The following is a 27,931-nucleotide window of genomic DNA, read 5'->3' as shown; positions in this document are numbered from 1 at the left end:
TCTCTTCCCCTCTGCATGGCTGGCCCTATCTGACAAGTGGAAATCACAGAGATCCTAGCTCCTCGCCGAGCGAAGAAGACTTCTGAGTGCCGACTACCCTACAGCGATCAGTTGTCCTGAACCTTAAAGATGACACAGAGTGCATACATCTCCCTGAACTTCAGAAACTACTTGCAGTTTGAGTTTCACGAAAACATTTGAAAGGGGGCAAGGGATATAAAAATGGTCTGCCTGCTACTCTGCTCGTGATGTTTTTTTTTTACTTTCTAGGATAAATAGAGAGGGAGGAAAGATGGGTGAGAGAAAGGGAGCTTCAATTGCCAAAAGGGACCTTGGGTTTTGCCCTGTGGGCATGGCAGCTTTCATTTTCCTCTGCCTCCATCACTATTCCCCCCGGTTTCCAGAGGTATGATTAAGTTTCACATATTGGAGTTATATCTGGCAACACGTCTTGTTTATCTGCTGGACTTGATAACTGTACTGGTCTGAGTCCGAGGGAGGGGGGTAGAGAGAGAAAGAGAAAGAGACTAGAACTCAATCTCTCTGTTTGACTCATTGATTTAGCCAGAGTTCATTGGCAACCCTTTTCAGCCACTTGTTATCTCAAGCTCCAGATTGGACCCAGGGTGGACTCCCCAGGACCCTCAGACCCCCCAGGCTAGCTGGGCAAGAGGCTGGTGATCAAGGTGGGCTTTCTCTGTCCAAGACAGGGCAGACAGTTATTCTGGGTGACATGATGGGTTTTACTACCGGGTAATCACTGTTTGTTTGTTTGTTTGTGTGTTTGTTTATTTCAATTAAAGTCCAGCCCCCAAAGTTACTCTCCTGATGTCCGCTATGGGACTTGGTGGGGCGCACTATGGTTCAACCCTTTGTTTTTTATTTTAAAAAACGCCATCTATTTTTAATAGGAGAGTCTAGGCTTTTTTAATCAATACAAACGCTATGAATTATATTCCGCTCAAGTCCCAGGACAGTATGAGGGCGAGGAGGGGAGGGGTGGGGAGTTCTTTGGCAGAGGGGTGTAGGATGGAGAAGGAGGGAAAGGGAGGGGGGCTGTGGAGAGACAGGAGGGATGATGGCAGCCCAACTCAACTCAGGGATCATTTCACCAAAGCGGATGGTGCCACGTCTCCCAGATCTCTTATTGTCAAGGACTAGAGGTGTCCAGCCGGACGAAGAGAAAGGAGAAAGAGAGAACGAGGAAGGGAGAGAGAAAGAGAGAGATAGAAAGAGAGAGAGAGAGAGAGAAAAGGGTAGAGCTGTGCTTGCTGGACCCTGGCTGCGTTGCAGCGAAGCCTCAATTATTCATGGTGCAGTGCACATGTCAGGAGGCCGCCAGACAAGCACAAGAGCAAGGCCAAGCCCGAACGGCGTGCGAATCAAACGGCCGCGTCCACGGGCAAACCAGGCCCACAATGCACCTGGAGCAGAGCAGCAGCACGCCTCACCACGGCCTATCTCTACTGTTCTCTGGATAAACAGAGAACAAGGCTACCTGAGATTGCTTCTCCTCTGGAGCCAGGAGCTGCTGGCCTGCTGTTGTTGTTGGGTTCCATCTGCTCTTGGCTCATTACTTTTTCAACCACTTTACTCTTAGACCTTCCTATATCTCCTCTGTGGTTCCACTCTCTGTGAGGGTGGGCGCAAGTCCCCAAAATGTCTACGTTAGCTTGGGTTGTGAATGGTTTCCCCAAGTGGCCAGAGTGACTGGATGGTGATGGTTCTGGAATCTCATATTGTCTTTGTTTTACTGTCGACCGCTGACTGACTCTCTTCTCACTTTCTTTATTCCCTGTTCTTGCACCTTCCTCATCTATTGTCTGTAGACCATCCAGGCTGTATCACAACCAGCCGTGATTGGGAGTCCCATAGGACGGCGCACAAAGGTGAAATAAAATTAAATAAAAAGTGTCTCAAAGCTGTTAGAATTCCATGTATGTTTATTGTTCTAGTTGCCAAAAGAGCCTTTTACACTTGGCCATTGTTCAACACCAGTCAATTAACACTTTCTATTCCACTTAGAGGTGGTAGAATTATGGACTGTTGGCGCTATGGTGACCGTGGGCCACCCAGGGCTATGGGCAGCCGTCCCAGAATCTTCTGAGCCCGGTGCAGGCCCGGGGTGAACTCTCCGTGCTCCCTGTCAGTGACAGCGGGGAACCAATCAGAGAGCTCGTCACTGGCTGACCCTGTGCTGTATTTTAGCAGAGAATCAGGACTCAGACGTTGGTGAGGCCAAATACGGGGGGAAATGAATACACAGTACATTTAAATCACAATTTTGTGAATTTGCTATTGTTTACAGAATAAATTCACCCCTGTTTTGGGTTGATGCTATCTTCTGGGTAAAACTATTTCTAAGAAAACTTTTCTAGGATATTTTGAGCTGATTTCCTACTGGAAGCATGCAAAATGGTCTATTTACATAAAAATAAATAAAACCTTTATTTAACCGGGTAGGCTAGTTGAGAACAAGTTATCATTTACAACTGCGACCTGGCCAAGATGTGCGACAAAAACAACAGCACAGAGTTACACATAAATAAACGTACAGTCAATAACACAATATAGTTTTTTTTGACAAATCTATGTACAGTGTGTGCAAATGTAGAAGAGTAGGGAGGTAAGGCAATAAATAGGCCATGGAGGCAAAATAATGACTATTTAGCATTAAAATTGGAGTGATAGATGTGCAGATGATGATGTGCAAGTAGAGATACTGGGGTGCAAAAGAGCAAGAGGGTAAGTAATAATATGGGGATGAGGTAGTTGGGTGTGCAATTTACAGATTGGCTGTGTGCAGGTACAGTGATCGGTAAGCTGCTCTGACAGCTGATGCTTAAAGTTAGAGAGGGAGGTATAAGACTCCAGCTTCAGTGATTTTTGCAATTCGTTCCAGTCATTGGCAGCAGAGAACTGGAAGGAAAGGCGGCCAATGAGGTGTTGGCTTGGGGATGACCAGTGAAATATACCTGCTGGAGCACGTACTACGGGTGTGTGTTGCTATGGTGACCAGTAAGCTGAGAAAAGGCGGGGCTTTACCTAGCATAGACTTATAGATGACCTGGAGCCAGTGGGTTTGGCGACGAATATGAGGCGAGGGCCAGCCAATGAGAGCGTACAGGTCGCAGTGGTGGGTAGTGTATGGGGCTTTGGTGACAAAACGGATGCCACTGTGATAGACTGCATCCAGTTTGCTGAGTAGAGTGTTGGAAGCTATTTTGTAAATGACATCGCCAAAGTCAAGGATCGGAAGGATAGTCAGTTTACAAGGTCTATGTTTGGCAGCATGAGTGGGCAGTCACAATAGGGGAAGTCCTTTTTCACCTCCCAGCTATTCTGTACAGATATCAGATACACAGAGACACGGTACAGATATAAGGAACTTTTCAAGGATGATTCTGGGGGTTTCTTCCTGGTGTGTTTTCATACGGTAGATCTGTTTGATATAGCATTGTTTATTTTCCTCTGGGTTTTTGCACTTCCATGAGCAGTGACTTGTTCTTCTGAGTATTTGCAAGCTGGCAAATATCAGCTTTCACAGACACCCTGAGAGAGAGGGAGAGAAAAGAGGGAGAAATGAGAGCGAGAGAGAAAAGAGAGAGAGAAAGAAAAAGCGAGAGAAAGAAAGGAGAGAGAGACAGAACTCCTCTGTGTCGAGTAGTCCTCAGGAGGTGCGGCTCTCAACACGACTTGACAATACATCATTGGCCAATCCCTTGGCCCTCGTATTCTAAACTGTATTTTCCCTGCCCGACAGACAGACATGAAATGTGTACGGGTTAAATAGGTCTTCTGATGTGGTCAAGTCGAGCAGAAGCATAGCATTATGTCCCTAGGAAGAAATAAAATCACTTTTTAGAGGCGTTGGTCGTTTTACCGGTCAATGAATCTCTCTCTCTCTCTCGCTGTCTCTCTCTCTCTCTCTCTCTCTCTTGTCTGGGGATTACGACCTGCAGAAATGTAACATGTTTCTCTTGGACCTGAACTCCTCAACATCAATTTAAAGGAATGTGCAGGGTAGGGTTTGTGTTGTCCACTCTACTCTCTCAGGGAGTTCACTCCAATTCCCCTCTCTGTTTGCTGCCGCATGTAATATTTATTACATTTTGCGGGGTGGAATAGGCTTTTGTATTAAAGGTTAGACTGATAGACTGTCAAGCTGCAAAAGGACAGTTGACGAGACCCTGTAAGGATGCTGATGAGCCCCTGATAACCATATGGGACAATTTGCCTTAGATATTACCTGGCTTGTGTCTATTTAATACAAATGCTGTCCTGAATCTTACAAACAACACCAAGTGGGGACCGTGCCTTTGTGTGCAATGTCTGCAAAGTGCAATGCAGCCTACCACCAATCTGAAGCTTGATGCCATGGTTTAATGAAATAACCAGTCAAATATCTGCTGATGTGTTATGTGTGTGTGTGTGTGTGTGTGTGTGTGTGTGTGTGTGTGTGTGTGTGTGTGTGTGTGTGTGTGTGTGTGTGTGTGTGTGTGTGTGTGTGTGTGTGTGTGTGTGTGTGTGTGTGTGTGTGTGTGTGTGTGTGTGTGTGTGTGTGTGTGTACAGAAGGATTAGCAGTATCGGTCTAATACCATTGCCAGTACCTCCGACATACACACACTGCTGCTGCTGCCCCAGTTACTCCTCTCCTCTCTGCCAAAACTGATCCCTCTCTCTTTCTCTCTTCTGATGGATGACAAACCTCTAGAGAAAAGGAGGACAGAAATCCCTCCTTTTTTTCTCAGTGAAGACGGTAATAATAACTCATCAATAAGACGCTACATCAGCTGTTTTCCTTTACCCAGAGATCAGTGGCGTTCTTCGTCTTCCGCCACATATTTCCCCTGGAACCGGAGGAGCTTAACTGAAATAAATACTACATGTTTACGTTTAGTTTTTAATGTCCGTCAGTTGTTACATTGAATGACTGATCTCCGGATCAAGAGTGTATCAAAATGTAATGATTTCGCAATTACTTAATCCTTTATCCACTTAAAATCTTCTATTGGGAGCCTTAAAGTCCCAGCGCAGTCAAAATTTTGTTTTTCCAGTGTTTTGTATCATATTGTACAACAGCTGATGAAACTAACACTGTAAAAGTGTGAAAAAATGTGATCAGTGTTATTTCCTGATAGCTGCTGGTTGAAAATCTAATCTACACGGGTCCTTCTAATCAGCGGGTTTCCATTGGCGGGGGTTTCGGCGTTCCATGGTGACATCACCATGCATAGATAATATGAGATGTAAAACAGATTCCTAACGAGTTCAGGATGCCAAGCTAGAGGTCGGTGAGACGTTCACAGCGATGGGGAAAGACGTTTTGATCAAGAGAGGCCTTTAGAAAATATGAACATTTTCTCTACCTAAACATCTTGTAGTTAGTCATTTTATAATTTGATTATACTATATTTAGAAAGCATATAAGTCATTTCAAGCCTTATTCATACAGTTTTGTTGAATAGGAAATACATAATATAAAATATTTCATATCTTCATCATATTTGTACTGTGAACTTGAGCTTGTGTCCTCATAAGTGACTACACCTCAGCAATTATTTTTTTTTTATTAGCAGAAAGTTGAGATTTTAACCTCAGCATTACTAGTTATTGTTTATGGTACTCTCATGATAGAGCCTGTCACGCCCTGACCATAGAGAGCTTTTTATTCTCTGTGTTGGTTAGGTCGGGGTGTGATTATCTAGGTGAATTATATTTCTATGTTGGCCTAGTATGGTTCCCAATCAGAGGCAGCTGTTTATCGTTGTCTCTGATTGGGGATCATATTTAGGCAGCCATTCCCCATTGTGCTTTGTGGGATCTTGTCTAGGTATAGTTGCCTGTGAGCACTACTCTGAGCTTCACGTGTCGTTTGTTCGCTTTATTGTTTTTTCCCTTTGAGTTTTCTATTCCAAATAAAAGGATGGAAACATACCACGCTGCGCCTTGGTCCAATCATTATGACGAATGTGACAGGGCCATACTTTGGGGATTATGTAGATTACATTTTAGATTTCATTTAGTTACATTTATAAAATGGCCAATGCAGCTGTTTTTATCTCAATATCAAATCATTTCTGGGTAACAATAAAATACCTTACTGTGATTGTTTTGAATTAAAATGGGCAAAAATAAACAAAAATAACTTCTTAGCAAAGAGCAATTTCTCAAGCAAGAATTTTGCTAGGATGGTCTGGGAGTGTTGAGGGGGAAATTAAAAACTAGCTTTGGAACCCTGTCTTATTGGTCTATTAACTAATTACACATGGTGATGTCACCATGGAAAGGCCAAAGGTTAATCTAGTCAAAACAGGCTGAAATTTCAGGCGGTCTATTCAAACAGCTCTTACAATAAAAGGGCAGTATCATAATTTTCACAAATTCACAGTATTATTCCAACTTCATATTGTGGAAATATGAAGAAATTTACAGGAGCAATTATGGTGCTTTGCTCAACTGCTTTGCTCAAGGGCACATCACCAGATTTTTCACTTATTCGGCTCAAGGATTCAAACCAGCGACCTACTGGCCCGTCACCTTTAACAGGAGACTCACTGCCAGGCTACCTGCCTCCAATGTTCCCTCTAAGCTGCACGGGGGCTGCCGAGCAGAAGAAATATCAGTCCGTTCACTCAACTTTCTAGAGTTTTCCCCGATTGTTAACACTCAACGTTTCCCTTTACTGTGGGAATTGCGATCGAATCAATGCAATATTAGCCACTTTCAATGCAACATACCGAAACAAACTATGCAAACTTAGTATGCAAAACAAACTATGCAAGAGACCGTTTTGTAGGCAGAACGCATCGGAGTAGGATTCTATTGCATTGACAGGCACGACTCAGGCCCATACTCTAGTCTACACAGACTGGTGCGCCATAACCAATCAGAGCTGCAGTAGGCCTATGTGCAAATACACCGTTGCCATATATGATCTGTGCCATTCACTTTGAACTGCTGTTTACAGCATGAGCGGTCTTGAGTAGATTAGTTTGTTGTGAGATCAAAGAGAGAGCTGCATCAGCCACACGCACACATTTGTTCATATTCTCTGCCAGTTAATGAGTTATTAGCCCAGTTATAGATGATTTGTAGACAGCAATGAAGGAGCGAATGCTTCCTACAAGAGCACAAAACATGTACATTTCTAGAGATCTTTGAAAAGCATGTCAGGTGAAGAGCTTTTTTTTGTCTTAAAAGGGAAGTGTTGTACTTTAAGACATGCTTGAATTAGCTAAGTAGCCAATAGGCAGAGGGTAGCATCATTTGTCTAAATCTCTGTAATAAGGGTGTGGGAATAATAATTAATTTTATTTTGTAAAGTGGTTTCTTGCATCAAACAACACAACAACATTTTCAGTCTGTAACGGCTGTTATAATCCTCCTCCTCCTCGGTCAACAGCCTCCTCCTCCTCGGTCGTTGTATGCAGACATAAAGAATTTCTTTAAACAAGACGAAAATACGAAGAACACTTGAATAGATTACAAAACAACAAAACGACGTAGACAGACCTGAACTTGAGAACTTACTATATAACACGAAGAACGCACGAACAGGAACAGACTAACCAAACGAACGAACACGAAACAGTCCCGTGTGGTGCGACTGACACAGACACAGGAACAAACACCCACAAAACACACGTGAAACCCCGGCTGCCTTAGTATGATTCTCAATCAGGGACAACGATTGACAGCTGCCTCTGATTGAGAATTATACCAGGCCGAACACAAAATCCCAACATAGAAAATCACACATAGACAAACCCACCCAACTCACGCCCTGACCAACTAAATAAATACAAGACAAAAGAAAAGAAAACAGGTCAGGAACGTGACATAACCCCCCCCTTAAGGTGCGAACTCCGAGCGCACCAGCATAAACTCTAGGGGAGGGTCTGGGTGGGCGTCTGTCCACGGTGGCAGCTCTGGCACTGGTCGTGGTCCCCACCCCACCATAGTCAATCCCCTCTTCCGTAGCCTCCTCCAAATGAACCCAACTAGATTAAGGGGCAGCACCGGACTAAGGGGCAGCACCGGACTAAGGGGCAGCACCGGACTGAGGGGCAGCACCGGACTGAGGGGCAACACCGGAATGAGAGGCAACACCGGAATGAGGGGCAACACCGGAATGAGGGGCAACACCGGAATGAGGGGCAACACCGGAATGAGGGGCAACACCGGAATGAGGGGCAACACCGGACTGAGGGACGGATGCTGACTGGCTGGCTCTGGCGGATCCTGGCTGGCTGGCTCTGGCGGATCCTGGCTGGCTGGCTCTGGCGGATCCTGGCTGGCTGGCTCTGGCTGGTCCTGGCTGGACGGCTCTGGCTGGTCCTGGCTGGACGGCTCTGGCTGGTCCTGGCTGGACGACTCTGGCTGGTCCTGGCTGGACGACTCTGGCTGGTCGGCTCTGGCTGGTCCTGGCTGGACGGCTCTGGCTGGTCCTAGCTGGACGGCTCTGGCTGCTCATGGCTGGAGGGCTCTGGCTGCTCATGGCTGGCTGGCGGCTTTGGCTGCTCATGGCCGGCTGGCTCTGGCCGGCTGGCGGCCCTGGCGGATCCTGGCTGGCTGGCTCTGGCTGGTCCTGGCTGGACGGCTCTGGCTGGTCCTGGCTGGACGGCTCTGGCTGGTCCTGGCTGGACGGCGGCTCTGGCTGCTCCTGTCTGGCGGAAGGCTCTGGCTGCTCCTGTCTGGCGGAAGGCTCTAGCGGCTCCTGTCTGGCGGAAGGCTCTAGCGGCTCCTGTCTGGCGGACGGCTCTAGCGGCTCCTGTCTGGCGGACGGCTCTGAAGGCTCATGACAGACGGGCGGCTTTGAAGGCTCAGTACAGACGGGCGGCTTTGCAGGCTCAGTACAGACGGGCGGCTTTGAAGGCTCAGACACAGACACAGGTACAAACAATCACAAAACACACGTGAAACCCCGGCTGCCTTAGTATGATTCTCAATCAGGCACAACGATTGACAGCTGCCTCAAGACAAAAGAAAACAGGTCAGGAAGGTGACACAGTCACCTCCTTGTCTGAAGGAAAAGTAGATTAACAGGTTAATGTAAAGCCCTGTATGTTTTTTTCAAAAGTCTCATGGAATGTTTTTATTTAACTTGGCAAAATAACAAATTCTTATTTATAATGACGGCCTACCCCAGCCAAACCCTCCCCTAACCCGGACGACGCTGGGTCAATGATGTGCCGCCCTATGGGACTCCCGATCACGGCCAGTTGTGATACAGCCCGGGATCGAACCCAGGTCTGTAGTGACGCCTCTAGCACTGCGCCACTCAGGATCCTTAGGCCTACATTGAACACCACACATTGGCTGCCACTGTAGGCTGAATGATAGAACAGCTATTTCCATGTTAAAATGTTATGGGATGCATTTTTTCCATTGTTTATGATGGTTGGCCATAATGGTAGGCCTAGATTATGGTCAAATAGCCACTTAAAACTGTAACTTAAAGCGCATACAGCCTCAGTGTTCACAGTAAACGCGCGGAAGTTGCACATTGCCTGCCACCCCAGGAAACTCACGTTTTTGACTGCACTGGGCACTTAAGGGTCAACTGTGGACAGAGAAGAGGAAAGAGGAGTGGCGGAGAAGCAGCCGCCACTAGGCTAATTAGCATGGGCTCACTGCTCCACCAGGCTACAGTTAATTACACACCTGGTGTGGTGGCATTGGCTCTGTGTACACAGACACACATATATATATAGACATACACACACACAGACACACACACCCACCCTGCAAGGGAAGAAAACAAATATACACCCAGCTAGAAAACACACACACACTAAAAGCACTCCCCCACACTGGCCTGTTGGGTGGACAATGCAAAGCAAGCGCATCGGTGGTCTGCCCTGAGATGGCTCCAGTGACTGCTTCATCAGCATCCCATCATTTATGTTGTGTTAATTAGGTCCCTGTGGCTGGGCCTGGCTGCTAGCGGTGACTTCATGCTCACACCAAGGGAGGTGTGTGTGTGTGTGTGTGTGTGTGTGTGTGTGTGTGTGTGTGTGTGTGTGTGTGTGTGTGTGTGTGTGTGTGTGTGTGTGTGTGTGTGTGTGTGTGTGTGTGTGTGTGTGTGTGTGTGTGTGTGTGTGTGTGTGACAGACACAGAGAGAGAGAGAGAGAGAGAGAGAGAGAGAGAGAGAGAGAGAGAGAGAGAGAAAGCAAAAGTGAGAGTGGGAAAGAGAGAGAGAGAGTAAAAAGAGAGAGAGGCTCCTTGCAGACATCAGTCGCATTAACATGCCCTCAGCAATGGCATCAAACTGAGATATAGACAAGTCATAATTAATGCAAGTGAATTATTAATGGCGCATGAGTCCTCATTGTGTGTGTATGTGTGTGCGTGCATGTGTCCATACCTTCTCAGTGCTTCAGTTGTTACAGGACAAGTCTCTTTTCACACACACACACCTTCGCTGATGAGGACGAATGACATCACCTGGAACCAGGGTATAAAGCTCAGCTGCAGCTGCCGGGGGCCCCAGCTCCGCTCCACCACGGCCCTACCTGGCTCATTAGCCATAGTCAGTGTCAGAGGTCAACACTGCACCGTGGAGCCCAGTGGAGCTTGGTGGAGCAGGGGCCACAGACACACAGCTATCCCAGCAGGAGCAGCAGGACCAGGGGCTGAGTTATTAAGACACTGCCTGCTGTCAGAGGCTGGTACAGGTCAACATCACACAGGTCTGGGAGGACTGGAGGATGTCCTGGGAGAGAGAGATGTAGACACAGATTTAAACACAAATACACACCCACACACCTCAGATGTACACACACACACAGAAGTACACACATACACTCAGCGCTCATGAACGAACAGAGATGCATAACAGACAAACAGACAGACAGACAGACAGACAGACAGACAGTGCACACAAAGGTAAACAGTAGCTGAAGGTATGTATGCCTACAGTATGTGAACTCAAAAATATTATGTGTGTGGGATTCAATGCAAAATACTGACCCAGGCTAAGTTGACACATATAGTAATACATAGTCACACCAGTCCAATACACATTGTGTAAGAAATTCGATAGGACACTAGAAATGCACAGAGCTGATTTTATTTATTGATATGGCAAGAAATACATTGTAACATAACATATCCACACATTTTGCATTGAAATTTTTGGATTGAGGATTGAGATTTTTGAGGTCAGGGCTTTGTGATGGCCACTCCAATACCTTGACTTTGTTGTCCTGAAGCCATTTTGCCACAACTTTGGAAGTATGCTTGGGGTCATTGTCCATTTGGAAGACCCATTTGCGACCAAGCTTTAACTTCCTGACTGATGTCTTGAGATGTTGCTTCAATATATCTACGTCATTTTCTTTCTTCATGATGCATTCTATTTTGTGAAGTGCACCAGTCCCTCCTGCAGCAAAACACCCAACCAACATGATACTGCCACCCCCGTGCTTCACGGTTGGGATGGTGTTCTTCGGCTTGCAAGAGTCCCCTCTTTTCCTCCAAACATAATGATGGTCATTATGGCCAAACAATTCTATTTTTGTTTCATCAGTCCAGAGGACATTTCTCCAAAAAGTACGATCTTTGTCCCCATGTGCAGTTGAAAACCGTAGTCTGTCTTTTTTATGGTGGTTTTGGAGCAGTGGCTTCTTCCTTTGTAACGGTTGTCCTCCTCCTCTTCGTCCGAAGAGGAGGAGTAGGGATTGGACCAAAGCGCAGCGTTGTGATATAACATAATGAAATTTATTAAAGTAAAAACGAAACACGAAAATACTTCAACAAACTCCAAAACAAATGAACGATGTAGACAGACCTGAACGAGAGAACTTACATAACACGAAGAACGCATGAACAGGTACAGACTACACAAACGAACAAACGAAACAGTCCCGTGTGGTGCACAGACACAGACACGGAAGACAATCACCCACCAACAAACAGTGTGAACAGCCTACCTTTATATGGTTCTCAATCAGAGGAAACGTCAAACACCTGTCCCTGATTGAGAACCATATAAGGCTAATTACCAATGACCTAAACATAGAAACACAAAACATAGAATGCCCACCCCAACTCACGCCCTGACCAACTAACCACATACAAAAACAACAGAAAACAGGTCAGGAACGTGACATCCTTGCTGAGCGGCCTTTCAGGTTATGTCGACATAGGACTCGTTTTACTGTGGATATAGTTACGTTTCCTCCAGCATCTTCACAAGGTCCTTTGCTGTTGTTCTGGGATTGATTTGCGCGTTCACACCAAAGTACGTTAATCTCTAGGAGCCACAACGCGTCTCCTTCCTGAGCGGTATGATGGCTGCGTGGTCCTATGGTGTTTATACTTGCGTACTATTGTTTGTACAGATGAACGTGGTACCTTCAGGCGTTTGGAAATTGCTCCCAAGGATGAACCAGACTTGTGGAGGTCTACAATTTATTTTCTGAGGTCTTGGCTCATTTCTTTTGATTTTCCCATGATGTCAAGCAAAGAGGCACTGATTTTGAAGGTAGGCCTTGAAATACATCCACAGGTTAACCTCCAATTGACTAAAATTATGTCAATTAGCTTATCAGAAGCTTCTAAAGCCATTACATAATTTTCTGGAATTTTCCAAGCTGTTTAAAGGCACAGTCAACTTAGTGTATGTAAACTTCTGACCCACTGGAATTGTGGTACAGTGTGAAAAAATCTGTCTGTAAACAATTGTTGGGAAAATTACTTGTGTCATGCACAAAGTAGATGTCCTAACCGACTTGCCAAAACTATAGCTTGTTAACAAGAAATTTGTGGAGTGGTTGAAAAACTAGTTTTAATGACTCCAACCTAAGTGTATGTAAACTTCCGACTTCAACTGTAGGTCAGGGATGGAACAATCTTCTTAATATTAACAACATTTGAAATATATATTTTGATAGACCAAAGTAGCAGCTATCACACCATGGAACAACCTAATTCTTAAATGTTTTCATAAAATGCAACTAACTGGATTCATGTCAACTCCTTCAGACACCGTAAAGGCATTTCATTCGTACATGTATTGTCCGACAAGAGTTTTTAAAGGCCTTGACTGTTTAATTCTAACATTAGATTATTCAAATATGTGATACAAATCTCCAAATGTATTTTGGTTTTATTTTTTATATTTTAATAAATGCTCCAGGGCTCATTTCGTTAGCATTTTGGCATGTTTTTCTAGGTTCAGAACATAACACAACATGTATAAAGCAAACATTATCCCTTAGATCTAGAACAGTACACACTTCAATAGTTTAAGCATATGTTGCAGAACAGTGATGAAAGTTTTTCTTTCTGAATATAAAAAATAAAATTTATCTTAAGGGGGTTTAGCAATCAACAAGTTGACGAGCCACTGATTGAGTTGACAACAAATACTCAAAACACAAATATTTTTACCTCTACAGATAAAACATTAATAAAAACATGACCATTCTATCAGGAAATGAATAATATTGAAAATATTTGCACAATTCCAAAAGAAAATCTTTCCCCTTATAAAATTCCCCTAAAGGGTATTTTTAAGCTCAAATAATGCAACAAAATCAAAAAAAAAATACTATAAAAATAAAGTTTCCCTGCCGGACAAGGATTGTCCGGGCATTTAAGAACTCTTGAGGCAATACATCACCATAGGTTACACATACTGTAACTAATATGTCCGCATATACTGTAACTACAATATCATAATATAGTTTTATTTTACTACTTGAAAAGTCATGTGATCCCTCAAACACTACTCTTACAGAAGTTATTTGCAGTTAAAAGGATATAAAAAAGGTAGAGTCCATTATTTATGTATCTATGGTGTTGACGGAATAAATAAGCCTTTTTAGCACACATACACACACCAACAAGCTCTCACAGTCTCAGGTCAAAATTAGACGTTCATCCATGTTTTTCATGAAGTGTTTTTCGAAGTGTTTAAGGTTAGTTTGACATTTAGGCATTAACTCCGGAATCTTAAGGTTAGGCATTATAACTTCTTAGGGCTAGGCCCCTTTTTTCTCAATTTCCGCCTGAATTACGTGCCCAAAGTAAACTGCCTGTCGCTCAGGCCCTGAAGCCAGGATATGCATATAATTGGTACCATTGGAAAGAAAACACTTTGAAGTTTGTAGAAATGTTAAAATAATGTAGGAGAATATAACACAATAGATATGGTAGGAGAAAATCCAAAGGAAAACCAATCAGAATTCTTTTTTGAGAGACCATCCTCTTAGATAGGCAAGTAAAAGTCGCAGTTGCAAATGAGAACTTGTTCTCAACTAGCCTACCTGGTTAAATAAAGGTGAAATAAAAAATAAAATAAAAGGTCATATTGAAAATTAGCTCCCTGGATGCAATTCCTATGGCTTCCACAGGGTGTCAGCAGTCTATGTTCAAGGTTTCAGGCTTGTAACTTCAAAAACGAATAAGAAATATACGTTTTAGTACAGGGACACAGTCTTAGAAATTTGTGTTTGCGCGCGCCATGGAGACAGGACGCACCTGCTAAAATCGGTTTCCTATTGAACATACTTCTTTCCTTAAGAAATATTATAGTTTGATTACATTTTAGGCTAAGGAGTAAATAGGCTGAGGAGGCTGAGGAGGCTGAGCAGTAAATAGAAACTTTTTTTGACTTGTTGAAAGAGTTTTGGGGTAGATTTTTGGATTCCTTTCTCTGCATGTTGAAAGGAATGGATTACTCAAATCAATGGCGCCAACTAAACTGACTTTTTGGGATATAAAGAAGGATTTTATCTAACAAAACGACACTACATTTTATAGCTGGGACCCTTTGGATGACAAATCAGAGGAAGATTTTCAAAAAGTAAATGAATACTTAATCGCTATTTGTAAATTTGTGAAACCTGTGCCGGGAGAAAAATATGTTGATGTGAGGCGCTGTCCTCAAACAATCGCATGGCATGTTTTCACTGTAATAGCTACTGTAAATCGGACAGTGCAGTTAGATTAACAAGAATTGAAGCTTTCAGCCGATATAAGACACTTATATGTACCTACATTTTTAATATCCATAACTTTTATGATTATTAATTTGAATTGCGCGCCCTCCAGTTTCACCGGAAGTTGTCCCGCTAGCGGCCCTAAGTTAACTCTGAATGGTTAAGGTTAAGGGTTAAGGTTTGGGATAGACTTAAAAGAAAAATCTCGAAAACCACTTTCTATCGCTGGATTCGAACATTTGTCCTTGTCACCAGCGGCAGATGTTGTACCTGCTTGGAGGTAACATCGCTCACTGTTGCCACCTAGTGGCCAATTTCCATGTCATCTCCCGACATCCTCAGACATGGATGGATGTTGAATACTGACTTGTATCACGGGTGACCTGGTTGCGCACACACACACACACACACACACACACACACACACACACACACACACACACACACACACACACACACACACACACACACACACACACACACACACACCACAGAGGTACTCACTGACAAGTAGCAGGTTGCTCTCTCTTCTTTTTACACATACATACAGAAAGCAATAACATCTCCCCTGGACATTTAAATTGCTAATCACAGCATAGCTTTAACATCACACAGACAATAAATTATTTAGACGTATGCCAGTATAATTATAGATTTTTTTTCTCTCAATCTGTCCAACATTGAAAATGTATCACGGTAATCCAGTGATGTTAAACCAGATGAAATTGTAATTACAGTGCTCATTATTTAAAGCCAGATCAAGGACAGAGGGAACCTGAGGGAGAGAAGTGGGTACCCTGGGTGGCTGTAGTATGGGGGTGTGAGTGGTGTAGAAGGGTGTACCTTGGGTGGCCTTAGGATGGGTGTGTGAGGGGTGAGACGAGGGAGAAGGGGGTGAGGCAGGGCAGTGACCCCACTCAGTGTAAATGGGCCAAAGCCCCTTTAACCCCCAACCCCCATAAACACAAGACACATACCTGTACAGACGCACACACACACACACACACACACACACACACACACACACACACACACACACACACACACAGTCTTTCTGAGGAACATAATGACACAGCTGGAATTGAACAGAACTCAATGCCACAGTAACAACCATGTTTATGGTGCATTATTTGGCTACTTGCCAACCCGTTGGAGTCTTTTTCTCTGCTCTTGTTGCATCAGAATGACACGAATCAAAAAATAAAAGGCAAGTTTGTCTACACTCTGTCTCTGTGTTATGGCTGGCAGTTAAAGAAGGGGACATGAGGGAGGTTATGTCCTTAAGTTTGTCTACACTCTGTCTCTGTATTATGGCTGGCAGTTAAAGAAGGGGACATGAGGGAGGTTATGTCCTTGTTTAAAGATGAAAGGCTCACGGAGAAGGGCGACAGAGAGACTTTAGTGTATGGAGAGGGTTTGTCTGAGACTGGACTCCTGGGTGAGTTTTTCTGGGTAGTGATGGTGTGGAGAGAGGAGGGTGAGTGGAATGGTTATTGTCTGGTTGAATGCGGTGCTTTGGACACACGGGCCAAAAGGAGGGCTGCCCGGGCGGGGTCTCAGCATGCCGAGCCTCCCAGCCAGCCAGCCAGCCCATCCCAGCGGCAGCGAGGCACAGGAAAACCACTGTAGCAAAAACAAGCCTCAAGATGTTGGAGAAGAAAAAAAACTACTTTCTCCACAAAATCAACAAGGAGAATGTCAATGTTTGGTCTGAGGGAGAGAGAGACACGTTTAAATATACATTTATTCAGACCGGGCTGAGATCAAACAGCAACATTGATCGGCTCTTCCCTCAACCGCCCTCCCCTCCTTTCCTCCCTCCCCCCCTTCCTCTTTTTCCCTCTTCTCTGTGAGTATCGACTTTCTGCATGGGCCATCACCATGCCGATTTTGGCCCGCTGTCACCTGCCTCTCTTAGGGGCAGAGCCTGGAGTATTATGGGATAGAGTTCATCTGACGGCCTTATGTTGGTAGTGGAGGCTAAGAACACACACACACAAACACCCACCCATACACGTATACAACCACCCACCCACACCTCTCTACGGGGCCCTCTTGTCTTATCAGCAGGGACAAATTGAGTTCCCTCGACCCAGTCCGAACACAAAACAAGTTTCTAATCAAGACAAGGACTGGCCAACGGATTCCTGCCAAACCCCAAGCTACATTTCCCCAGTGTTCCTCATAGCCCCTCTCTGCATCGACCCAATGGGAAATCAGATTAACTCACTCCAGCCTATCAAGTGTAATTAGTCCATTCTCCGATATTGCTTAATTGCAAGGCCCAGCCTTTTTACAAAATGGGCCTGTCAGAACCCTTCCCGAGGTGATCAAATATTTACAAGAGTATTCAAAAGGTAGGACGCAGCTCTAAATTAAAAGTGGCATCCTGTCTCCAGGTAAGGAATAACAGACTGTTTGTGGAGTTAGAATGCTGATCGAGCCAGACAATCTGATGATGATGGTCATGAACAGCCTTCTACTCTCCAGACCACAACCAGTCAAATGGGCCGGGTCATATTTAATAAGCGGGAAATGGTTGAATATGATTGGATGAGCCACTTGTCATTTATTGTTTTCGACGAATCACCTCCAGACCACAACCAAACGCCACAGTCAAACGAGGTGGATCATGATGTTCAATAAGCCGGGAGATAGTTGAATATGATTGGATAAGTCACTTGTCAATTATTTGTTCTGACCAATCAGAATCATACAATGCTTGGTCAACACTTGGACAACGCATCTCCAAAATAAGCCATAATGGACAATACTACATTGATGAATGATTAAATGCCCACCTATGAGTGAAGTGTGTCATTAGGACTTGAGGGGGGAGCGAGTTGTGCTGCAGTGCAGATTCTGAAGCAACATCTTGTTGAGTGGAGAGAGCTAGAATGGGCAGAGGAAGTAGATCGATAAGACCTGAGGCAGATACAGAGGGAGTGATGGGTACTCCATGCAGCAGCATCACACACACACACACACACACACACACACACACACACACACACACACACACACACACACACACACACACACACACACACACACACACACACACACACACACACACACAGTGGTATATTACATTAGGAAGGCCAGCTGCTGATTCATGATGAAACACAGAGAAAATAATAACAACAAAAAACCAAGAAGACAGTTTTTTGGAGGGTATAGCTGTGAATCCCTAAGTTTGTTCAACCTGGTCTGTGTATTTCAGATAGACACAGGTGGCTGTATCTAACAGAGAAAAAGACAGCCCCATCTACATCAGTAGTGACTGAGATGGAGTTAACCTGTGCTCACCAGGTAGTTACAGTACACTAGTTCTCTCATTTGTAAGCAGATCTCGTCTCTAAACAAGGGTCCAAATCAAATCACATTTTATTTTATTTGCCACATGCGCTGAATTACAAGGGGTGTAGACCTTACCGTGAAATGCTTACTTACTTAAGCCCTTAACCAACAACGCAGTTCAAGAAATTGAGTTAAGAAAATATTTACAAAATAAACTAAAGTAAAAAAATGTTTTTTAAAAGGTAACACAATAACAATAACGAGGCTATATAAAGGGGGTACCGGTACTGAGTTAATGTGCGGGGGTACAGGTTAGTCGAGTAGTGGCAGTGTCAAAACAAAGGGGGTTCATGTAAATAGTTCGGGTGGCCATTTGATTAATTGTTCAGCAGTCTTATGGCTTGGGGGTAGAAGCTGTTAAGGAGCCTTTTGGACCTAGACTTGGCGCTTCGGTACCGCTTGCTGTGTGATAGCAGAGAGAACAGTCTATGACTTGGTTGACTGGCCAATACACTACAATTCTGCCTCACTACCAATTACAGATTTGACTCTTGTATTGAACCAATTTGTTCAATTGAAATGTAAGTCTATTAATCACCATCATCCCTGTGATGGCAGATGATTCATCTGGATACTGTAGATCAGCGTTTCCCAAACAATTAATCAAGATCAGCGTTTCCCAAACGATTCATCTGGATACTGTATGCCAAACTTGTCAGCAGTGACTGATATGGATGTATCTGAATATATCCCTATTCACATATAGGCTCAACATGTCAACCAACTAATTGATTATGACAATATTTTCTGAATGAATTGCTTTGACATGAACATGTTTCATAATAACAGATGAACTCTGTGTCAATAATAATAATATATGTTATTTAGCAGAGGCTTTTATCCAAAGCAACTTAAAGTCATGCGTGCATACAATTTAAGTATGGGTGGGCCCAGCGGGAATCAAACCCACAACCCTGGCGTTGCAAGCACCATGCTCTACCAACTGAGCCACACATGACCACTATATTTGGAGTGAACTTGTCTGGTTTGATACAGACCAAGAAGGAGAATCTAGTGCAGAGAGGGTAGTAATCTAATTGGAGCTAAAGCTCCTCTTGTGGTCAGCCCAGATTAAGAACATCCACTTTATGTCCTCTCTGCTTCCCTCCAGTCCAGTTCAGTCCATCAGCCAGGACAGAGCCACCTCTGACCCATCTGCTCTGTGGTTGGTGGGGCTGGTGATAGTCTAGATGTAGGTGACTGGCCCAGTGGGACCCACTGTCCCTACGAGGGTGCCCCACCACGGGTCACCTGGCGCCGCCTCTATTCCTCGTTATTTATCTCCGTCGGACAGTCCATTCCTCTTCCTGTCATCTCTATCTCCTTCCTCATCCCCCATTCCCTCTCTTCCTCTCCGCTCCGCTGTGTCTGGCTCTCGTCCTCCACTCTCCTCTCCCTGGAACTACAGCCAAGTGCCAGCTCCCCGGGCCAATGCCTGCTGAGTCCACCCCTCCACGCCGCCACATCCAGCCCCCCTCCGGTAGCCCCATTACACCCATCCCCTGCCCCGTAGGGTCATGTGACTACCTAATGATGGTGATGGCAGATCCAGAGCTGTGTGCTCTCGATGTATAAAGTTAAGTCCAGTAGTCTAGTGAGTTCCTCCGGCCCAGCCGGGGGTGGGGGGATGGGTTGCGGTCTCCTCTCCGTGGCCCAGCAGTGGAGGTAATTATTTCCCCGGGTTGGTTGGGTGTGGAACTTGTCTCCTTGCCCCCGCCAGCTCCCTCAGGAGTGTCCAGGACGCGGCCCCCTTTTATTTCTTTCATTAGGAAAGTAGCAGCTAACGGAGGCAGGAGGCAGCCGGACAGAGTGAAGGCCCCTCTTTTGGCCGGTGATAAATTGGTTCGCCCTGCAGGCTGGAGGTAGGGGGAGGGAGGGGGGTAGAATGACACGCAGAGGACATGAAGGGGGGAGGAACACAAAGAAGAAGAAGAAGTCACAAACAACATTAAAGGAGGGGAGGAAATCGGCAGCAGATAAAAATATCTAGTTCAAAGAGAAAGCAAAGAGAAAGACAGGAGAAGTACACTTCCAGCTACAGTCTCTGTCCATTCTGGCCCCTTAAATAACAACCCTATTCTGGGGTTGTATTAGCAAGAGACCACTGGTCCGCACATCAAGGACAGGTCCCAAAGTGCGAACAAGTGGTAGGCATTAACATGAATTGAAAGTCTGGTAATGACAGGAAAATAATTGGCATCATCTTCACTAGAGTTCCGGTTAAGGTGGAGGAATCCTCCAAAGCCATTTTCGGCGGTTTTGTACCTTGCAATTACTTTGCAGCGCTCACAGGCAGTTTAAAGTGACACAGCAGTGTAAAAAAAAGTGGGGAAGAAACGAGGGAGCGAAAAAGTGTAATTAGCGAAAGGGTTTCATGTGAGCAGCTCTTTGATTTATAATTCAGTAGCGCAGCGCTCCTGCTAACCCAAGGCTAATGCTCTACTGAATTAGCTAGACCTGCGTGCGACTGGGAGAGGAGAGGGGCCAGCCAACCCAACATGGTGGGTAATTTGTGCTCTGTTTAAGGTGGGTTTAAAGAGGGCGAGAGACGTGAGGTCCATACCTGGCCCTGTCTCTCTCAACCATCCACCTGGCGGGCATCAGGCATCAGATCACAGGAAGAGGGGGAACATAGTAGAGGAGGGTCAGGGAGGTCTAGAAGATGGGAAGAAAGAAGGGTCTCGCTCTCTCTGATATCTAGCCAGATGAAAGGGATGAAGGGATAGGTTGGTAGAGACTGAGAGACCCCCCATCCCCCAAACTACAGGAAGGAAGAGGACTTCATAGGAGGACTGTAGTGACAACACCGATAGTTATTGTAATCTACTGCACACGCAGTAGGTGCTTTATGTGACCTTTCATCTGACACTCTGCGTCTGTGTCGTAAGAAAAAGTCGGACCAAGACAAGACCAAAAATATGTAGTGTAGCTAATCCATTTAGAATAGTAGACATACAGAATCGTTTCTAATCAGATAGCTGCTTTGATGATGCTGCAGTGCTCTCTGATATAGTAGCCTGGTTTCTACTCGACACACAGTTCGGCTTTTTCCTCCACAGTCAGTCTCCCCCTGGGTTCAATGATTCCCCCCTGATCATCTTCTTCTCTGACGCACTTATAAAGCTAATGTGCTGACTTTAGGTTTTCAACCCGCCGTGATCCCCCACAATCCCCTCTGTTCCCTCCGTTCCCCCATTCACACTCCCGAGCGAGGATCCGCTGCCGCGGCGCCGCCTTTGATCACATGCAGGCAGTCCCCGGTTAACGGTTTAAAACGTCTCAATTCCTTGACGATGTTGGGCTTCGGCGGTTCAGTTAAAGAGCGTTTCCCCATCACCGCGCCCCTGTCCAAATTCACAGCTCTTAAACGAGGAGGAACCCCTTTCTCCCAGTTTCCCATCACCAGCACTGCTTTCAAGTTTCAAGTTCCCCTCGATAGTGTGCCGTAGATGTAAGCCCTAGATTTTGTCTCGCCCATCTTTGTCAAGCCCGTTTGCCAAATACTCAAAAGGGCCAATAAGCTAGGTCTTCATCGTTGCTCTCCAAGTAATCCTCAGCTCTGACTCTCTCTCAGAAATCAATGCAAAGGTTGAGAGGAGGTTAACTTGCAATTATTCACTCATTGGGGTTGGAAAGTAGTAAAATTTAAGGGATCACCCTTTTTTGTTAGTATGGGCATTGGTCTACATGATGCAATTAACTGCCCACATCTTTCAACATTGTACATTTGGGAACAACATTGTGTCAATATGTGAGCCGTTTCAAGAAGCTAGGTGTATGTCACATGTCACTACTTCACAGGAGAGACATTTGAACATATACACTACCGGTAAAATGTTTTAGAACACCTACTCATTCAAGGGTTTTTCTTGATTTTACTATTTTCTACATTGTAGGATAATAGTGAAGACATCAACACTATGAAATAACACATATGGAATCATGTAGTAACCAAAAAAGTGTTAAACAAATCAAAATATATTTTATATTTGTTTAATCTTCAAATAGCCACCCTTTTCCTTGATGACAGCTTTGCACACTCTTGGCATTCTCTCAACCAGCTTCACCTGGAATGCTTTTCCAACTGTCTTGAAGGAGTTCCCACATATGCTGAGCACTTGTTGGCTGCTTTTCCTTCACTATGTGGTCCGACTCATCCCAAACCATCTCAATTTGGTTGAGGTTGGAGGATTGTGGAGGCCAGGTCATCTGATGCAGCACTCCATCACTCTCCTTCTTGGTAAAAAAAAGCCCTTACACAGCCTGGAGATGTGTTGGGTCACTGTCCTGTTGAAAAACAAATGATAGTTCCACTAAGTCCAAACCAGATGGGGTGGCGTATCGCTGCAGAATGATGTGGTAGCCATGCTGGTTAAGTGTGCCTTGAATTCTAAATAAATCACAGACAGTGTCACCAGCAAAGCACTTCCACACAATGAGACCTCCTCCTCCATGCTTTACGGTGGGAAATGCACATGCGGAGATCATCCGTTCACCCACACCGCGTCTCACAAAGACACGTAGGTTGGAACCAAAAATCTCAAATTTGGACTCCAGACCAAAGGACAAATTTCCACCGGTCTAATGTCCATTGCTCATGTTTCTTGGCCCAAGCAAGTCTCTTCTTCTTATTGGTGATTCACACAATCTGCTCTGAAGAGTTGATGTTGAGATGTGTGTTACTTGAACTCTGTGAAGCATTTATTTGGGCTGCAATTTCTGAGGCTGGTAACTCTAATGAACTTACCCTCTGCAGTAGCGGTCTTCCTTTCCTGTGGTGGCCATCATAGCACTTGATGGTTTTTGCGACTACATTTGAAGAAACTTTAAAAGTTCTCAACATTTTCTGTATTGACTGACCTTCATGTCTTAAAGTAATGATTGACTGTCGTTTCTCTTTGCTTATTTGAGCTGTTCTTGCCATAATATATACTTGGTATTTTACCAAATAGGGCTATCTTCTGAATACCCCCCTACCTTGTCACAACACAACTGATTGGCTCAAACGCATTAAGGAAACAAATTACACAAATTAACTTTTAAGGCACACCTGTTAATTGAAATGCATTCCAGGTGATTACCTCATGAAGTTGGTTGAGAGAATGCCAAGAGTGTGCAACGCTGTCATCAAGGCAAAGGGTGGCTATTTGAAGAATATATTTTGATTTGTTTAACACTTTTTTGGTTACTACATAATTCCATATGTGTTATTTCATAGTTTTAATGTCTTCACTATTATTCCACAGTGTAGAAAATAGTCAAAATCAAGAAAAACCATTGAATGAGTAGGTGTTCTAAAACTTTTGACTGGTAGTGTCCATAAAACCTTTTTTTTTATTAAAATGTGTTTTTTGGTAGAAATGCCTTCTGGAACATGTGAACTTTCATGTGCAAGCTGTACAAACAAAACGGAAACGACACAGGACGTCTTACTTATTTAAAGGGGTTCATCCATGTATATGGGTAAGAGTCTAGCTACCTTTTCAGATATTATACGTTTCTAATTTTGTCAGAAGGTCATTTTCATTGCAAGTTAAAGCGTACTGTTAGCTAGCTATCGAATGTTAGCTTGTTGGCTTGCTAGCTAACGATATGTGTATGATCTGTGTAATAATTGTATTCGTATCTCAGAAATCCATTTGCATTGCTAGTTATATCCTAATGTTAGCTAGCTAGCTAACACTGAACATCATTAGTTAGCTGTAGCTACCTGCAGATTCATATCACAGCATTTCATGCATGGTGGCTAGCTATGACAATCCGTTTGTATTACTAGTAGTGCCGTATGGGTTGGGACTATGGTTCATAGCCAGCTAGCTACATGTCTGAACAAAAGACCACTTCTCCAGATGATTATATGACCAATCAAGTTGTGTGTGTCTGGATGTGATTACGGCCATCTATTGTATTTCACGAACATGTGTACTTGACAATAGTGACCCATCCACTTAGCTAGATGTGGCTGGGGGGTGGTTATAGCATTTCTTTCATATGGCCCATGAATTTAGACTGGGTAAATTCATTACCCAGTGTGTCTGGGTAAGCATCATCTAATAATGATAAAATATTTATACAATATTTTTATCCAGACACTTTCTATTTTTGATATTGCTACTATGCAAGTAACCATTTCACTGTACCATTTACACTTTCTGTAGTCTGTGCATGTGACAAATAAACTTTGATTTTATTTGATATAGTGTGTGTTGAGCAGAGATGGTAACGTGAAGAACAACATGGCCTGCACCAAAGTCAGATTAGGATATAGACCAAGGACTAGATGAAGTGTATTTTTACCTGGAGTTTTTCATTATCGTAGGCTACTACTTTCACCACTTTAGTCTTGGGTAGTTTACTACACTACCTTACTCACTCTGTTTAGCACATGGCCTCACATGTGACTCCTTAAAGAGATGGGTGGAGCTAAGGCTTAAGAGGGTGTGAACAATGCTGAATAGGTGTAGACAAAGAAGAGCTCTCCAGTAGGTGTAACGAAACATTCAAGCGTCATTTTCTGTGTGGTTACAAGCTTATCAACATTCAAGGCAGAATTACTTTCCCATTGCTCCTCAACTTCAGTGTATGATATATAATTGTGTAGCTCTGGATCTCTATATTTATCCAATGTAAAAAACACAATTTTAAATGTTGCAACATAAGACTGAATAGAGGTGGTCGGTCAGATATATCCTTAAACATGTGCAAACCTACCTCATACACCACTGGGGTAAAAGTTCAGTAGTTGAGCTGTTGTCCTAAACTCTTATTCTTCATGACAGAGGTGATGCTATCTCATGTATCCTGGTCCATCTATCACGGTTTAACTACTCTTCCACAGAGATGTGGCCATAGAGGTCTGCTGTGTGTGTGTGTTATGTTTCTGGGTAAAAAAATAGACTAGCTCTGGGACGGCGCGGGAACTGCCAGCCACCTTGGCTAATGTCAACCTGATCGAGGCTCAACCCAGTGGGGTGGGATGTTCCACTATAACCCTCGGCACCGGGTCTAGCACCATAATTAATATGTTGTTGTATCAAAGTTGAAGCGTTTGCCTCCGAAATGTCCCGTGCACCGCTCCCCTTATTGAAGACCTGACCTCCAAGCAGCTGAAGGTTGCTCCGGAACTTGGCTCGCCCCTGAGCGAAAACATCTGCTCCCCTCGCAGGGTGGACCAGCGCGGCGGACCCTGCGTCTCAGCTGGCTCCTCTAGCCCAGCAAGAGAGCCCTTCTCCTGTCCTCGCTCGCTGACCCCCGCATTTATAACCCCGCCAGCAGCCCCACACATGCCCCCTAGACCCGAGCCCCCGGCCCAGCTCTGGCCCGTTCCATCACCTTACTCCTCCTCTGCACACGCCCGCCCGCTTGTCAGTGTGGTCACTCCACCACTGAGAGGACTGATCCTGTCTTGTCATCCCCCCATCGCAGCCTGTCGAGAGTAGAGGAGGAAGGGATGGAGGGAGGAGGAGGCATCTGTGGCGCTCCCACTAACCGGCGACTGTTGGAACGTTGACAGAAGCATCTGTCATCCCCTGCCTTCACACACTCACCTGCTGTCCGAGGGCCTGACTCTCTCATTCCCTCTCTCTCACTTTCTCCTCCCTCTCTCGTCCCTCCCTCCCTCCCTCCCTCCCTCTCTCGTCTCTCTCTCTCTTTCTCGCTGCAGAGCTGATAGGAAGCTCTCCTACGCCTCCTCCAGAAAAACTCTGCCATCTCTTGTTCTTGTTTAATATGGGAAAGGTACATACATTTTTGGACTTGAGGGTAAAAAACACAAATGCCATCACTATCCATTTACAAACTAATTCTACTTCAGATTAATCTCCACCAGCCATCCAGTGTTTCAACAATAGCCATTTTGCATTACTGCTAATACATGACCTGTGCCACTCGGTACCAAATATTGTTTCAGACATTTAAATAAATCCATTATTTTGGATGACATCTCACCTATAGTATTAAAAACACTATTCAAAATACCTACTCAATCATATGAAGTTTGTTTGGTTCTTTTACTTTCATACTAGATCATTTAATAGAGTTCCATAGTTCATCACCAGGTCGAGTAACACTTCATAAACAAAAAATATGCCCCCTGAACATGGCTGTGGTGTTAATGAAGATACTGACCTGCCTGGCGATTACTTTATCATTCACCAATGGCACCCCTGCCCACCCCCCAACGAGCTGAAAAGTTGCCAGCAGCGGTGAGGGGAAGGATGCCAATCCACGGGCACGACTGACACACATACACACACACACTCAAGGACATCGTTCACTGAACTCTGGCAAGGTGCCCTTCAGAAGAAGCCACACAGTCCTGGAGTACCCTAAACTCTACACACTAAACCCTACACACACAGGCCTGGAGTACCCTAAACCCTACACACTAACCCTACACACACAGGCCTGGAGTACCCTAAACCATACACACTAAACCCTACACACACAGGCCTGGAGTACCCTAAACCCAACACACTAAACCCTACACACACAGTCCTGGAGTACCCTACACACTACATACACAGGCATGGAGTACCCTAAAACCTACACACTCAGTCCTGGAATGCCTTAAACCCTACACACGTCTGGTGTACCCTAAACCCTACACACACAGTCAAGGAGTACCCTAAACCCTACATACACAGGCCTGGAGTACCCTAAACCTTGCACACCTCGTCCTAAAATATGCCAAAACCTGAACAAACATACAGAGAATAGTTAAGTTCATAATTTTAAGGGTATGTTATTATGTTAAGGGTATGTTAGAATCACCTTTATTCGCCAAGTAAATGTACACACACTCTGAATGTCACTAGGTGATATGGAGCATCAGCAGTGAGAATAGCAGGACATCATGGGGCTCCAGAGAGAAAGAGGGATGGAACGTGGTGCCAACACCTCGTCTGCCAGGGTGAAGGGTAGATAGACACACTACCACAGTCCATCCCTCCCTCTCTCCATCCGTCCATCCCCCTCCTTCCTTCCTTCCCTACCTACCTCCATCCCCACTAGGCCTGGTGTCTGAACCCCACTGAGCTGGCTCAGGTCCAACACCAAGGTCTCTCACCCTACAGGCTGGGCAGGGGTCCTCCTCCTCCTGGTTGCTCCTCTGTGCTATTCATGGGGCCTGCCTGACCTGCTTTGCTCCTCTCTCTCTCCTCCTCTGGCATCTCTCTCCTCCCCAATCCCCCTCTCTGGGGTGACGGGCCTGTCCTTCACATTCATCAGTATCTCCTTTACTCCTATTGTCTTTCTCTCACACACACGCACGCACACACACACACACACACACACACACACACACACACACACACACACACACACACACACACACACACACACACACACACACACACACACACACACAAACTGTTCTGTCCTGTGTTTGGTGGTCACACACACCTAGGTCACCTTCATTCAGTCCTTCCTGATGTGTTCATTCAACAGTAGAAAGGTTCAAGTAGTCGTGACGGTTCTGGTGGTGTCAGAGGAAGCAGTCGCAGGCCTAGTATTACTGATGGGATGTCATTGCTGTTGTCAATGCACAGAAATTCACCTTTCTAGGCGAGACCTCTGATAATTCCAACTCAGTGATGTCATGGAAGATAAACTAAAACC

General features: G+C 44.8%; 1 protein-coding gene across 1 annotated transcript in view; it reads left to right on the top strand.

The window, feature by feature from the left end:
* sh3gl2a (SH3 domain containing GRB2 like 2a, endophilin A1) overlaps positions 1–27,931 on the top strand; it is a gene marked incomplete in the record, with an annotated part of 696,881 nt that overhangs the window by 503,537 nt on the left and 165,413 nt on the right.

This window comes from Salvelinus fontinalis, chromosome 5 (assembly GCF_029448725.1).
Source record: "Salvelinus fontinalis isolate EN_2023a chromosome 5, ASM2944872v1, whole genome shotgun sequence".
NCBI classification, from domain to species: Eukaryota; Metazoa; Chordata; class Actinopteri; order Salmoniformes; family Salmonidae; genus Salvelinus; species Salvelinus fontinalis.
This window is presented reverse-complemented; position numbering and strand designations above follow the sequence as displayed.